The sequence below is a fragment of the Meleagris gallopavo genome, chromosome 10, assembly GCF_000146605.3.
Source record: "Meleagris gallopavo isolate NT-WF06-2002-E0010 breed Aviagen turkey brand Nicholas breeding stock chromosome 10, Turkey_5.1, whole genome shotgun sequence".
Classification (NCBI taxonomy): domain Eukaryota; kingdom Metazoa; phylum Chordata; class Aves; order Galliformes; family Phasianidae; genus Meleagris; species Meleagris gallopavo.
In genome coordinates, this window is record NC_015020.2 from 27386181 (window position 1) to 27401204 (window position 15024).

Genomic DNA, 15024 nt, shown 5'->3' on the forward strand with positions numbered 1-15024 from the left:
TGCCTCTCCTTCAGCAGCTGAGCAAGCTGTGGAAGTTGTGTGACATGAAAAGTGATTTAATCTCTGAGCAGCACGGAGTGGCCACAAGACTTGGCAGTGAGGGATCCTTGTGCATGCAGCAGAGGGGAGGAGAAACAGGTGGCATTTAGGAGCTAATTAATATTTGTGAATTACAGTGTGCTATTGGTAAGAAAACAAATCACCCTGCATCTGAATATTTATGGTGATGACTTCCAGAGCTTGGGTCACGCGGTTCTTTTCCAGCTGTTGCATCTCCTCTTTTGACACAGTGCTTTGTGCTGGGCTGAGAGCCTGGCAGGCTGAACAGATCATGCAGGTTGGAAGGAGTACTCTCCACAGTTCGGTATTAGTGGGCTGTGGGGTCCCACACATTTTAAGTATTCTTTGCTGGTAGAGTAAGCCATGCAATTTAGCCTAAGATTTCATCCCATTAAGAGCCAAGCCATGCACGGAGATAATGCTATGTTTGAAGAGAAAGCAGGTGTTAAAGGTTGTTCTCCCTCTTAATGTTGTGTGCGAGTGCTTTACAGTAGATCAAACTTGCCTAATGTGATCTTCATAATGCTTTCATTTAAAATGCTCCCTGTGGTTTGTATTTGTGGAACTGAAAAGAGCAGACTCTACTCTGTAGCTTGGTGGGGCGGGGTGTTCGATTGAACATATGTTCGCGCTGTCATTTGGGAAAGATAATGGGTTTTTAACCTCTGTCAGTGTTAGACAGAGGTATTTATGGAGCTCTATTAACACTGTGCCTAGGCAGCTAACCTTGCCGTACAGGTTTTTCTCAATTTGCCATTTTCTTTTGATAAGTTGTGGATTTTCTTGGCCTCCGACAGTACCTCTTGCTGTGTCAACCAGCATGGGAGCTTACCACGGAGCAAGGAAATCCTTGCTGTTGTCAGCACTGCGTGAAACGCTCGTGGCTACTGCTCTTGTGTGTTCAGTAAATATTGTTGTGTAGATTAAAAAAGCAGCTTTGCAGAGTTTCAAAAAATTGTTGTTGTTCCCTTCTGGGCTCAATATGCAAAAGCTGGGAAGCTGACAGGCACTAGCAGCAGTGCTTGTGCTTTCAGCTGCTGTGGATCCCAGACTTGGTGCAGAGCATGGGGCTGATGGATGCTGGGCATGGGGATGCTGCTGGCACTGAGCTTAACCCTAGTGTGGGGAGCAGTGCGTTTGTTTTAGTGGGGGAAGGTATCATTTAGTGTCCTGAAATCCTGCTGTTATGCCATCTCTGCTGTCACGTCAGGCTTCTAACAGTGTGAATATGGTAGAGACAACAGTGTGCTTCATGCAGGGGTTTATCTCCTGTGAACTGCCATTACCGCTTTCGTCACTGCTGATTACATTTTTCTGTTAATGTTTAATCCAAAATAGCAAATACTTCATGTTTGTGTGCCCTCTGCATAAGCAGAACATCTGTTTAGTGAAGGTGGCTATGACATACAAAACTGAATTGGTGTAAAATTCAAAATATATATGAGTCAGTCAAGAAGACACAAGGAAATTCAGTACTTAAGCAATCACTTGAACGTGAGCAGGCTGTGTTGTGGCAGGGTTTTTCAGGGGTCGTAAAGTGCACGTGACATGGTGCTGTGACAGAGTATTTTCTACCCTTATCTTAAGTCTTTGCTCTCTGTCTCTCTATTAATATTTGCAGTGTGGAAGAGGATTTTGGTGGCACATTTCCCCTTCCTTTTATAGAAGTACTGTCACCGTGGTGTGGCTGAGATAGTTGACTTGAACTGTCCCTGTGATCTAAGTGCAGAATCTACTTCAGCTTTTGGAAAAAGGAGTCTTTATTGGAGCAAGCATATGTGTACCCCATGAACAACTGCAGTTGTGTGTTAGAACTATAGAAAATGCCACAGGGTTTCCAGAAAGAAAAAAACTGCTACAAAAGAAATGCATAAAAATCGGTGTCATAGTTAGCAGCTGAGACTGAGACTTGTAAGGGAGGAAATTAATATAAATTGTTGGCTTACAGAAATTTCAAGCGTTTTTATGCATTTAATAAAGGGTTGCCATTTAAGTAGCTTAAGCATCCTTCTCTGTAGATAACGTGTCCTGGGATTTAACAAACCACTTACAGTTGGATGGATTCCACTCAGATGTGATTGCCATTCTTGCAACAAAGACTAGCTGATGAAGAGAATGAAAAGAGCCAGTACTGAAATGGCCATCCCATTAGTATGGGGGATGGGGGGGAACAGGTTTTTATCATCTTCCTTGGTTATAAGCAAGATGTTAGATGAAACAGAATCATTGTTTCTGCCCACAGAACTGTATAACCTAAGCTATTTCAACTCCGAAGAGGTGTTGGCTGGATATAGACTATCCGTGGAGAGATAGGAACTGGTAGGGCAAACCCTGGTGAGCTGGAGACAAAACGCAGCAGCACAGCCAGAGCCAAGTTTTTGGTGAGTGTGCTTGGAGAGGGGCATTTAAAGGAAAGCGTCCACATAGATATGCTAGTGCTAGTGGATGAGAAAGCTTGCTGAAAGAGAGGAAAGAGGGGCAACGTGGTCAAAATTAGGGAAAACATAGTTAGAATGTTGTAAGTAGGTATTGGTAAAGTAGGAGTTCATGTTTAAAACAGGAATGTGTTCTGAATGACTGCAGTGAGCGTGGCAAACGTGTGCCAGAAGTAAATATAGTAGTGTAAGCACTACTACAGAGTCACTGGAGTCAACGCTGCATAACACAAAATTGCATAATATATTTATTTGTGAAGGTTATTTTAAGTAGATCCAAGTCCTTGGGAAGGTGACTGTGTTCTGGCTCCCTAGGCTGAGGTTTCCACTGGGGCTGAGCCTGACCTGGTGGCAGGCTGCCAGCTGATGGCTGAGCTCGTCCTTCTCTCATGCTGGTTCTCGCTTGGCCAATCTGGCAGCCAGCCTGTGCACCTGCAGAGAGCCCTCCAACCCCAGAAAATGAAAGAGGGAGTTCTTTGTTGGCCCAGTTAGCTCAGGTTGTGAGAAGGGGCCTCAGTGGAGATGTGGCACTGAGGGACATGGTTAGTGGACATGTTGGGGTTGGACATGGCGATCTAAGAGATCTTCTTAATGATTCTCTAAGTGGGCCATGTTGCCATGCTGATGGCATGCAGAGTGGTGACCACAGGGGGCACTGGTGGGAAGAAACTTGTTGCTCAGTTGGATAGGATGGGAGGGAGTTATCTACTGAAAGTACTGGAGAGAACGCATTTTTAGTTGCCACAGTCACAAAGTGACAGTGAGCCACAGCATAATGCCGTGTTAGAGAGTGAGGTGGGGTAAGCAAAGCAATGGATAATCTTAAGGATGGAAGGGCCTTGCAAGAGAAAACATAACGAACTTGCTTCGTCTGGGCAGCAAAATGAGTTCTAACAGGGAGGTGGCATAATTCAGTTTTATCAGCAGGGGAATAAACTTCAGGGATGGAGAAGAGCTGTTTAAGCTACGGGATCAATGTTGGCATGAAAACAAATGGATGAAAACTATTTGGGAGTAAATGCTAGGCTCAAAATGAGCAGTGTTTTGGCTGTGGGAGGAATTGGATTCTTCAGCATGTCAGACGCGGGAGGAGGGGAGGAATGCTGTCAGTGTGCTGGAGATCAGCCTTTTGGTCGTGGCTCTTTGAGGTAGCCTTTGTTGCAGCACCGAGCTTATGATCTGTGAAGGAAACCCCTGCCACTCCACATCCACGTGGTGATGGGTTACTGTGATGGTGTCACGTCGGAGTGAGGATGGGACTGCTGTCCTGTGCTATCATAGGTGGGAATACGTGCCAAACCTGACTGTTTTTTTCACAGGATGGAGAATTCATGTCATTAAACAAAGCTTTAGCCTTTTCTGTTTAGTCTGTGAATTTCTCTGCTGTTACTGTTGTTTATGACACTTATTTTTGTTGTTTTTCTTTCCTAGGTATTTTTATGGCCTCTGTCACAGTAGCGTCTCAGCGTCTCGCAGGCATTTATGGATTTATTCTGAGAACGTTCCTGTGAGGTAGGGAAACATTATTACCTGCGTTTTACAGACTGAGCTGAGGCATAGTGAGATAAAGGTTGCGGGAGGAGTCTGTTGCACAGCCAGCAGTCAAACTCTGATTGCCAGCAACTTGTTTATTGTCCTAATCACAAACCAGCTTACCTGTCTTCTTCCTTTTCCTTTTTTCTCCTCTTTCTTTTCTTCCTATTAGAAGAAACCATCTGCAAATGGCTGGGACAACCTCTAGAAAACATGATTAGGTTTCCCGGTGTCCTTTTTTAACATTGTTACTTATGAGTTAAAATACCTTTCTAAAAATATCAGCAGATCTGTTTATGTTAAATGATTAACATGTTTAGACTTTCAACAGATAAGCTGTCATGCTTTTTTTTTTGAGTCAGTAACTCCTTTATCCTACCTGTCTGGGCTTGCAACTGTTGCATTCTTACCCTACCTAAGCTAATGCCATCCCAATCACCTAAAGCAATGCCAAGAATTTCATCATCCGTGCAAAGATGAGATTCATGTCAAGGCAGGTGTAAAGTTTCTCAAGCACATTTATGTATAATTACTGTTTAACTTTATTTTTCAGAGGTCTTTTCAAGCCAGTTAAAATGTTCACCTTTTGAGCTCCCAGATATTCTCCTAGAAATTGGATTTCAGTGCCTGATTAGTGATGCTGATCCCTTTCAAAAGTATTTCAAAGTTCGAAACGTGTGCGCACTGAAGTTTAATTTACATCATAAAATCAAATATCATGAATAACAGCTTGAAAAAAACCCACTTTTTTCTTCAAATAAGGAAATTTTAAGATAGATCTCCCTTGAGCCCTTCTTTCACCTCAGGTTGTTATTTAAAGTGTGACTTTACTGCCTTCTCTTAGAGCTACATGAGCATTACAAATTATGAAGACATCGTCAGGCTCTCACAATTAAATATTTTTATTGTCTATTAAAATAAGCAACATTATTAAAATGATAACATTGCAAAGAAATACTAATGCTACCTTTCTAATTTTGTAGTCTGTATAATACACACATTGAATTATATTTATGCTCTTTATTAACGTATATTATGTGTCATTGTGTCCCCAAGAATGAAACCCTAATGACTCATGAACTGTCTCAAAGTGTACTAAATAAGATTAAAGAGCTGGCCAGTGACCTTAACAGTCAATTAGGCTATGCATTACTCAACCCAATATTTGTGGAGTATAGAAGGGGAGAGAAAACTCATTAGCTAAGGTGCTGTTTGAAACAAACAAGATTTCTCTAATACCAGGAACTGGTCTCGTTGCTTACATGGAGACTGAAGCACTTAAAGTAGGTATGTGTGTCTAGAAGTACAGCAGTGTGGTCCTTAGAGGGTGAGGAAAGCCTGCTGGTAGAGCTGGAAGAGAGCAAGAGGAGAGCGTTAGCGCTCAAAGTGTTGTAGAATGGATTCTGGTGTGTGTGCAGGTGGCGTTAGTCAAACATTGGCAGTTCTAGGAGATGGTAGTCAGATGGTGGGATGTGCCATCTATCATGGGGTCACAGAATGGTGTGTGTTGGAAGGGATCTTTAAAGACTGTCTAGTTCCAACCCCCCTCCTGTGGGCAGAGTTCCCCCTCTACCAGATCAGGTTACCTGGGGCCCCGTCCAATCTAGCCGTGGGTACCTCCAGGGATGGGGCACCCACAGCTTGTCTGGGCAGTCTGTGCCAGTGCCTCACTGCTCTCTGAGTGAAGAGTTTTCCCTAACATCTGAACTAAATCTCCCTTCTTTTGATTTAAACCAGTTCCCCCTTGTCCTATCACTATCAGTTGGTCTTCATCTATTTTTATAAGCTCCCTTTAAGTACTGAAAGGCTGCAGTGAGATCTCCCTGGAGCCTTCTCATCTCCAAGCTAAACAAATTCTGTTGCCTCAGCCTGTCTTCACAGGAGGGTTGTTCCAGCCCTATCATCCTGTGCTGGGGGCCCCAGGCCTGGATGCAGTGCTCCAGATGGGGCCTCACAAGGGCAGAGCAGAGGGGGACCAATCCCTTCTCTCTCCCTGCTGCCACCCCGCTGGTGATGCAGCCCAGAGTACAGCCAGCCTTCCTGGCTGCAGGAGCACACTGCTGGCTCATGTCCAGCCTTTTCTCCACCAGGACCCTCCTGTCTTTCTCAGCAGGACTGCTCTCAGTCTGTTGACATACCTGGGATAGCCTCAGCTCAAGTGCAACCCCTCATTAGGTTCATGTGGGCCCACTTCTCAAGCTTGTCCAGATCGCATCTCTTCCTTCTGTTGTATCAGCTGCACCACTCAGCTTGATATCATGAGCAAACTGCTGAGGGTGCACTCAATATCATTGTCTATTTCATTGATAAAGATGTTGAAGAATACCGGTCCAAAGATGAACCAATGGGGGACATTGCTCGTCACTGGCCTTCAGCTGAATGTAGTGCTGTTATTGACCACAACCATCTGGCTGCAGCCAGCAGGCCAATTCTTTATCTACTGACCAGATTGCCTTTCATAACTGATCTCTCTGATTAAGAGATACGGATCTCTAACACTTGAGGTGTTACGCAAAGGTGGCATACATGGGAGGGCTTGTTGCAGAAATCTTATGTTTCACAGAAACAGAAGAGCAGGGAAGAACTTGTTGGCAAGGCATACTGCATGTGTTTTCTCAGAGTTGATTGCATTTGGATAGGAGGTTGAGCTCCTTTGGATATCCTCCTGTCTCCTTTGGATATCCTCCTATCCCTCCTATCCTTTTGTATAGGAGGGCTCACAGTGTGTGTGCCCACTGCATAGCAGTTTGTGAAGACCACATCCCCATTTCATGCAGGTCAGGAGAGGGGAGGTGGTGGATCCAGAGCATCAGTGGTGTTACATGCAAGCTGAGCTGGCAGCTTTGGTCATGCTGTTCTTCAACCCATCGGTGGTCATGTTCTGCTCAATTTCCTAGCCTTTCTTTTTGGATATGTTCAATTATGTATGTTTTCAGCCCACCCTGAGAAGGTCTTCTGTCATTCTTAATGTAAATTTGAGTTTTAGGAAATAAAAAATGGCAGACTTGGTCCGTGCAAAATGTGGTTGAAAGTACAGTTTGAGTGGCATGCAATAACATCTTTTAAAGTAAATAACTTTTTTGAGCTGAAATTGGACAGAATCTCACTGATCTAGGTCACATTTTATCTGCAGGGGTTTTTTCTAAAGTAATTTCCTTAATAAAGTCCATCTCATTGTGGGGAGGGGGGTTACAAGAGGACTGGAAGAAAAAAAAAAAACAGGTTATATTTGTGTTGTTCAGGTGAATGGGAGGAGAAAAAGGAAACCTTTTCAATCACGTCAGCCTGAATCTAAAGCATCTAGGGATGATTTTACAGGAGAGCCCCTGAAGATAAACTGTAACCTAGATTAGCAGAATTCAGATTAGGTTTTCAGGAGTTTGGAGACTGCGCTACATCCACAAGCAATCTTGACATTCGCTTACACTGGAATTACTGTATGATTGCTCTTTCAAGGATATACAAAAATATGTAAAGTTTCCATTTAAATGTTACAGTCTTGAAAATAGTAAACTCAAACTGAAGACTCTTTGAAAAGTTTAAAGCCAACAAAAACAACCACCTAAAACCAGCATTTTTCTCTTGCACTAGCTATTGCTAGCATAATATTATCTGTCTGTGTGGGTTCTGGTTTGGGGGATTTTTATTTTTATTTTTAATATGCAACATTACCTCTGAAAGTTGGGCATTAGGATTGCAGTTAAAGATGAAGCTTCTGCGTGATCAGTTTTCTCCATTCGGACATGGAAGTGTAAAGCAATTGTCATCAAACTAACATTCTTACAATTGTATAAATCTTTCTATCTTTGCACTGATTTGCACTTTGCAGTATGTGATGCTGTATTGTAATTTAAAGGCTTTTCAGTGGTGTGGACTATGTTTCTACAACATACAGACACAAACCTTGTGTGACTTAGCAATTTGATTGTGTGTTGTGCCACTTGGGCCTCAGCACAGTAATTCTTAGTGTGAAACAAGGAGCTGCTGTGTCTGGGAGTAATGTGGTGAGCAGTATTTTCTGGCTGTACGTTGAATGACAGCCTCCAAAGGGCATCGGCTGAATTCATTGGCACAGCTCAGCGTTCTACATAGGGGTGTCTATGGTTTTTTTGGGCTTAAAGTCTTTATGGCCCTTTTATCTCACAATGAGTGGAGTGCTTTAACAGCTTGGTGCCCAAAAGGCACAGCTGCTGGCGATTTACCTGGCTTCACACTATGTGCTGGAGATGCATGCGAGGAGAAGAGGGTGGGGTTTAAAGCTACAAATTTAGATGAGTAAAACTCATTTCTGCTTTGAAGACGTATGCTTTAACTGTTCTACATGGTTATATGTTTTCAGAAATGTATTTATGAAAACATTATCAACAGATGCTGGAGATGTTACAAGACTTAACCGTATTTGCAAAATTGAACATGAGCATTAGCCCTCTGGTCTTTTCATTTCCTTTTCTATTATATAATCAGCATATTGGTAGGTGGCTTTTGTTTTGTCGCTTCACATACTTAATTAATTTAGCTATCTGGGGGTTATGCAATAAAGGTAGAATCACCATAACTGGCAGCGTAACTTTGCCATCCCCTGTAGTCAGCACTTGCTAGCACTGTGGTGCAATGGGTTTGAATAGCTGCCATGCCATGTGCGCACTGTTTTTTTTTTTTAAACCCGAAACAAGTGCTGAACTCATTAAAAATACATGCTACATAAGTTAATGCGCATAAGAAGTTTTGGTACTGAGATCTCCTTTGAGGATACATTTAACTCTAATTAACTTGGTTTCGTTCTGTCTAGTAGAATAAGCTCGGTTGAAACCACCTAGCATTGGTTAGACTTCTGTTCTGAAGTACAGAATCTGATGTGTAGGGCATCAGATGGAAGAGCGTGTGGAGGTGCCTGCCTGGCTCCCAGCACCGTCCTCCTGCAGCAGCAGTTATCTGGGCCTCTGGGTGCTGCGGGGCAGCGCGGGATGGAGCCACGTCGTGTCGTACTCTCAGGCAAGGCTGTGGATTTCTAGAGAAACCTGAAATAATTGTTTTTGCTGTACTGTGATTGAACAATTGCATGATAGCAAGCTTCCCGTACTAAAATTGAGTTCTTCCATTTAGGAAATGAGGAATGGCAGAGTAGAATATTGTCAACATTTCATTGGCATAGCTTTTTACTCTCTTCATACTTCTCTTTTCTAGTTATTGTTAGTTTGGGGTAATTTCAATGCATTCCGCTAACTGTGATCTGTTTTTCAGTAGAAGCAAGTAGCAAGAAAGGGATTATGAATGGTTATGTTTGTATTAAAAGCAGATATAGGCATGCTCGGGTTGGACATACTGTTTTCTTGTGTGGATTTTTTTTGTTTGGCCTGGCAGTGTAGGAAATCAAGCTTTGTTGTTATGTCCAGTAAAACAGATTTCATTGAAAGATTATAGTATTTTGTGAGAGAAGATTTGCACTGCATCACTCAAAGAAAGTACTCAGATTCAGATTCTGTAGTAGATACTGTATTTTGTATAACTGGAAAGATGTATGGATTTGTTGTATTCTCTTCACAGCTAGCAAAAGAAAATATTTTTGTCTTTTTAGCTAGTACAATGGTTTTAGTCTTACAAAAGGATTTTCTAGATAGAAGCCCCAGGTAAAAAACAGATACTGGATTTAAAAACCAGGGGAGAAACAGACACCACTGGGCAATTTTGAATGTTCATTTCCTGAAAATTGGACCTTTTAAAGCATTTCAGGTTGGGTACACTAGAAATTGAGGCATTAAAACCACTAACTGCCTTTGAGAATGACAGCCAGAATCCCCATTAACGTTGTATGTCCTGCTTAGGGGATCACAGAGCAGAGACTGATGTCTGTCAGGGTGGAAAAGGAGCAGTTTAGGAAGTTATGATGCTTCAACTGAGATATGGTAACTGCACCTAGTTCATTTTGGAGAAAAAAAAAAGCAGAAATCATAGAGGATGATCTAAGACTGTCTGGTTTGTTTTGCATAGAAGCAGGCTAGCTATGCTTCTGTAATAAGTTGCTGTGTCTCAGCTGTAAGGATGATAATATCCAGTTGATGAAGGTTAAATGATAGCTATAACAGGTGGGTGCATTAAAATGTTGATGTGCTTCCAGATACCTGTCTGTTCACAGAGTGGTGGGACTTGCTGTGCTGGTTTGGACCAGCGGTCAGTCTAATTTGGTACCCTACCTCTAGCAATGATCAGCGCTAGATAACTCAGGGAATGGCACAGGAAATCGTGCATTTGGTTATCAAATGTTTTATCTGCTGGGGGAAGTGTTGTGTTTTTCAATAAACCAGCTGAAACAGGCTGGTTTAGTCACTGAAAAGTGTTCCTTCTAATATGCGGTTAACTTCTAATCTTTCTTTGAAGAAAAGGAGCTTATTGACGTTTCTTAATGTTTTCCTTTCAGACACTTGAGCTGAGAGTTGGTCTGTGCCATACACAGTCTCTAATCTTGGTTGGTTTTTTGTTTTGTTTTTTGAAACGTTCTTCTGCATCTCTGTAAAAACAGTCATGATAGCTGAATAGTCTGGGGCTTTTTCCTAACGTTATAGCTGAAAGATAAAATACTAAGTGGGTTTCATGTAGTTATTGTATTGCTTGAGCGTGTCTTCACATTAATTAAAATTAATTTAAATGAGGTGATAGGAGTAAAGTACAGAGTAGGAAAAGGATAGATCAGAAAAAGCAGATAAGATAGGTGTATTCAAATAGTCAGAGCCTGATGAAATTTGCCCTAGGGTACAGCAGCAACTAGCCAAGCAACCTTCGAACCATTTACAATTATCTTTTAGAAATTGTGAAGAGCAAGAGAGATCCTGGAGGACTGAAAAGGGCAGATGCAGTACCTGCCTTTGAAAAGGGGAAGTCCGGGGAATTGCAGGCTGGTTAGTCTAGCTGTGATGCTTAGAGAATTGGAACAAAATTTTTAATCAGTTTCTAGGAATCTGGAGGATAAGATGATGGTGAGGGACTGGGGGGAGCCGTAGTTTTTGACGTAACCTCTTGTGGCATTTCTGTGGAATAGGAGCACATACATATTTAATGATATGGTAAACAAGTAACTGTTAAAGATCATGTTTGGAGAGTAGTTACCTATAACTTGCTGTGAAAATCAGGGGACCAAGGTGGGTAGTATGAACACACCCCTGTTTGTCTTGGGCTGAGCTTTGTTTGCTGTTCTCTTCACTGATGTGGACAGGGGAGTACTTGCAGGATCTGCAAGTAAGCCCAAACTGAGAGGGGCTACAAGCATTGTGAAGCAGAGTTCAGAGTTAAGTGGTCATGGTAGACTGAAAAAGCATTTGGAAGCCTGCAAAATGCAACTTAATGAGCTGAAATGAGGAAATACCAAACAGGGAGGATATGGCTAAGCTGCACAGCTGTAAAAGAGTGCTTTGGGACATGTATTGTATGACCACCTATACATGACCTAACAGTTACAGAAAGAATCAACTCCATCTGGAGTGTATTAGCAGGACTATAATTAAATATGAGGTAATAATTCTGCCGTGGTCAGTGCTGCTCAGCCCTGGACGTGGAGCTGTTGGTTCACTGGAGAGTGGGGGCTGGCTGAAGGCTTCCCCAGTCATGACTGGGGTCTGAGTGGGGTGCAAAACATGGGGCTGCTGGGTCTACTGGTCTGACTTTGATGTTAGCTGTATTCTGTTTGGACTAGGGACCCCTCCCATCTGTCCTATTCTGTGGTTCAGTAAACTACCTGCATCCTCCTTTGCTTGAGAGGATGAAATTTTGGAATGGCAGACCTCAGGTCACTGTCTGCATTCTTGTAGGTAACATTAATCAGTGCTTCGAGAGGGCCAGATATTATTAAGGTTGTTTCCCTTTGAGTGGAGTCTCTTAACATAAAGATATTTGTTTACTCAATCAAGTTTCAAGAGGAGGCACTGTAATCAGCTGTGTAAATTTCCTCAATGCTGTGGCATTTTCTTTTGTTAGTAGCACGGGACTGTTTTCTAGGATATACTGGTGGTCAGCATAGAGCCTTTAAGAAACCTTTGCATCGAGCGCATGGATTGGATTGGGCTGCTCAAAGGAGATTGTAGCCTTGTAATGTAATAAACATTTCCCTAATCAAAGAAGCTTGTTATTTCCCATCATAATAAATAGAAGACATGTGATGAGTGACTTCAGCATCTATTTCTTAATGTTTTGCAAAAATAATAGCTGTGAGCTCATAATAGTGATATGCAATCTGTAACATGTGATGGTTAAATATTAATATACATTGGCTGTGTTTAAAGATCAAGAATGGCTCTTATGTAATGAAATGTTAACTTTGTTTTAAGCTCCATCCGGTTTTGTAAGGTGACTTCCAGAGGCAGGGTGCATAGCCATTTGAGGGGTAGTCTGTTTGCTGAACCTTATCGACAACTTAATGTAATTGTTTTTCTTGAAAGGTTTTTCAGGGTTAGAACACTAAGAAATTAACACAAAGGTTTTTGCCGAGGGCCACTTTAATTGCTTAAAAAAAATAGCCAATCTGCTTGACAGGCAACCACACAAAGCATTCACAAAGACCAGTGCTCTGTCTTACTCAGCTGTCTCCTTTTCCTTAATGACACTGATGGTGGGTGCTTTTTTGTTCCCGTTTGGAACCAATTCCATTAGGCTGGCAGGGGAATGTGGCTGAGGAGCAGCAGCTGTACGGGTATCTCCCATGATAGCTGTGACAGCCTGTGGGGTCTGCGCAGCCCTTGCCGCCTGTCCTGCTTGTGGGACAGGCCTTCCTGGCACAGTGGCACGGAGACTTTAGACTGTATGCATAATCTCTGTTAATTGTGTTAGATATTTGTTCTTCTTGTTTAATGTTTGTTGAAATCTTGTAAATGAAGTTACTACGGTCTGAAATTTTATGCTGTCCGAGTTTGAAATGATCCAACTTATTTTGTTCACTTTCTTTTGAGCCGTTTCTTGTGGTGGTTCTGCTTTGCTGGCCTGCATGCAGAGATGAGAACAGGGCTTTCTCCTGAGTTTTGCTTTATGGTCGTTATCTCCAGGTACGAGTACTGCTTTATGCTGTTGTGAAAGGTGCATTGTTCAAGTGAAGATGTTTCACCTGCACCACGGTTGGGTTTTCTGGAAATCTCAATCTGTTGATCTCAGGAGTACGAATTATTGGCATTGCTGGAATCAGATACCCTAACTGATGAGGTACACAAAGAGGAAGGTCTGATAAGATGTATGCTACAGATGTTATGACAAGTACGTCATATTTTTTAGCTGGATAGCAGAGTGACTGATTGGCTGTAGACGTTCCTGACACTGCCTGACAGAAAGGGTTATTTTATCTGAAAACAGTGCAGTTACAGATGAGAGAGCTCCTGAAAAACATCACTCACTTTTACTAGCGACATCCATCACTTCCTAATTATGGCTGCTCTCGGGTGGAGGAGCAAGTTCCTGCCGGTGTTCCTCCAGAGCTGCTCTCCTCACTGCCACAGCAGCATGGGTCAAAGCTGGTCCTCCCTCTGTGGGCTTACGGATTGAATTAATGCACAGAGGTGTCTGTCTGTGTCAGATAGTATCCCTGTGTTACAGCAATGGCCATGGCTCACCACTGTGGAAAGCGAACAACTTTGTAGTTCAGCCACCTATTCTGCAGCACAGAAGATCTGTTGAGCTTCTGTTTGGAAGTTTCTGTTCTTTGAAAAGCTGAATCAAATCAGAACAAGTTGTGAGTGCAGTGAAAAGAGAAACCTTTGGTACTGCTCAGAAACAGGAGAGAAGCTTTGATCATTCTTCTCTACTGTGTGTGCTTGTGTGTGGCTTCCCACCCCCACACCGTGTCCCTGCAGCCCCAGGACATGCATCCTGGAGCTTCATGACCAGATGAAGCTGCCGGGCCATCGCCTTCGAGGTTCTTTTCCACAGTTCTAAGTCAGCTTCACCTCTCACCTCAGAGCTTACCGGTTCCGGTGCCATGCTGCACTGACTGCTAAAGCCTGCTGCTGCCTGTGGGACGGGGCAGAGCTCAGCCCTCCACCTCTTCCTGACAAAGGAGCAGATGCTGGCAGCTGTGCCCATCGTGCAGTGGCCAAATTGATGGGAGGCTTTGTATCTACGGAACCCTTTGCCTGGCTGTGCGTCTCACACCTTGAATTGCCCGAGCCTCCTTCTTCACATAACTCAGATGCTGGGCTCTTAAGAAATGTATTTTCCTTTGCAGTGCTAAATAATTCTCTTTTGGTAGGCTGACAGCAAGAGCGGTGCAGGAGATTTACTTTTTCAGTGTGGTACTGTTTACATACGGATAAAAATAACAGTTGGTTGAAGTATTGTTTGCTTTTATGTATATGTGCACCATGTGTTCCACTCTTTCTGCCTGGAATTCTTTCTATTTACTTTGTGTGGCTCATCGATCAGAGCATAGGCATGGAGATGCTGAGGATACCATGGTGATAGGGGTAGCGTAGGTGCCTGTGTACGTGGTGTCGTCAGGGAGGAATAAGCGAAGGTTTTCAAAACTGTTGTTTAATTCCAGTGACTTTGTAGATGGTAAAGTATTTACGCTTGCTGGAATGGCCTGTGCTGCCCTGTGCTGCCTTTTCTCTTTGAATGCCTTGCAGCCTTTTCCTGGTTGCCAGTAATTGCAGTAATTAAACACACCTGGTAATGACAGCAGCCCCAGTGCACCCTCTCTTTCTGAGGATGCTGATGTCCTGAGATTGGAAGCACCCATTGCCCTTGCATGCAGCCCTTGATTTAAATCTAGGCTCAAGGTGAAAGCTGCAGCTTGTAGATGGGCAGGAGGGGAGAGCTCTGTGCCTTGGGTGGTGCATCATGGCTTCCTCCTGGGAAGTGGAAGGAAGGAGAACCAAGGTCCTGCTGAACTCAGATGGTGCTTATTGTTTCACCTTTATTTTTCACTTTGTGCTGCTGAAGTAGGGCTGGTTCTTCACAAGGTGACCCAAAGGTGCTGTCTCTTCTTTCTGGTAAGAAAAAAATAAAATAAGTGAGTGAAGAGGTT

The 15024-nt window shown here is 43.0% G+C and overlaps 1 long non-coding RNA gene across 1 annotated transcript in view; it reads left to right on the forward strand.

The window, feature by feature from the left end:
- Window positions 1-3905: 3905 nt before the first annotated feature.
- LOC109369345 overlaps window positions 3906-15024 on the forward strand; it is a 41309-nt gene continuing 30190 nt past the window's right edge. The window contains exon 1 of the long non-coding RNA XR_004160827.1: window positions 3906-4007. This is a non-coding gene — a long non-coding RNA (uncharacterized LOC109369345). The remainder of the gene's footprint in view (window positions 4008-15024) is intronic.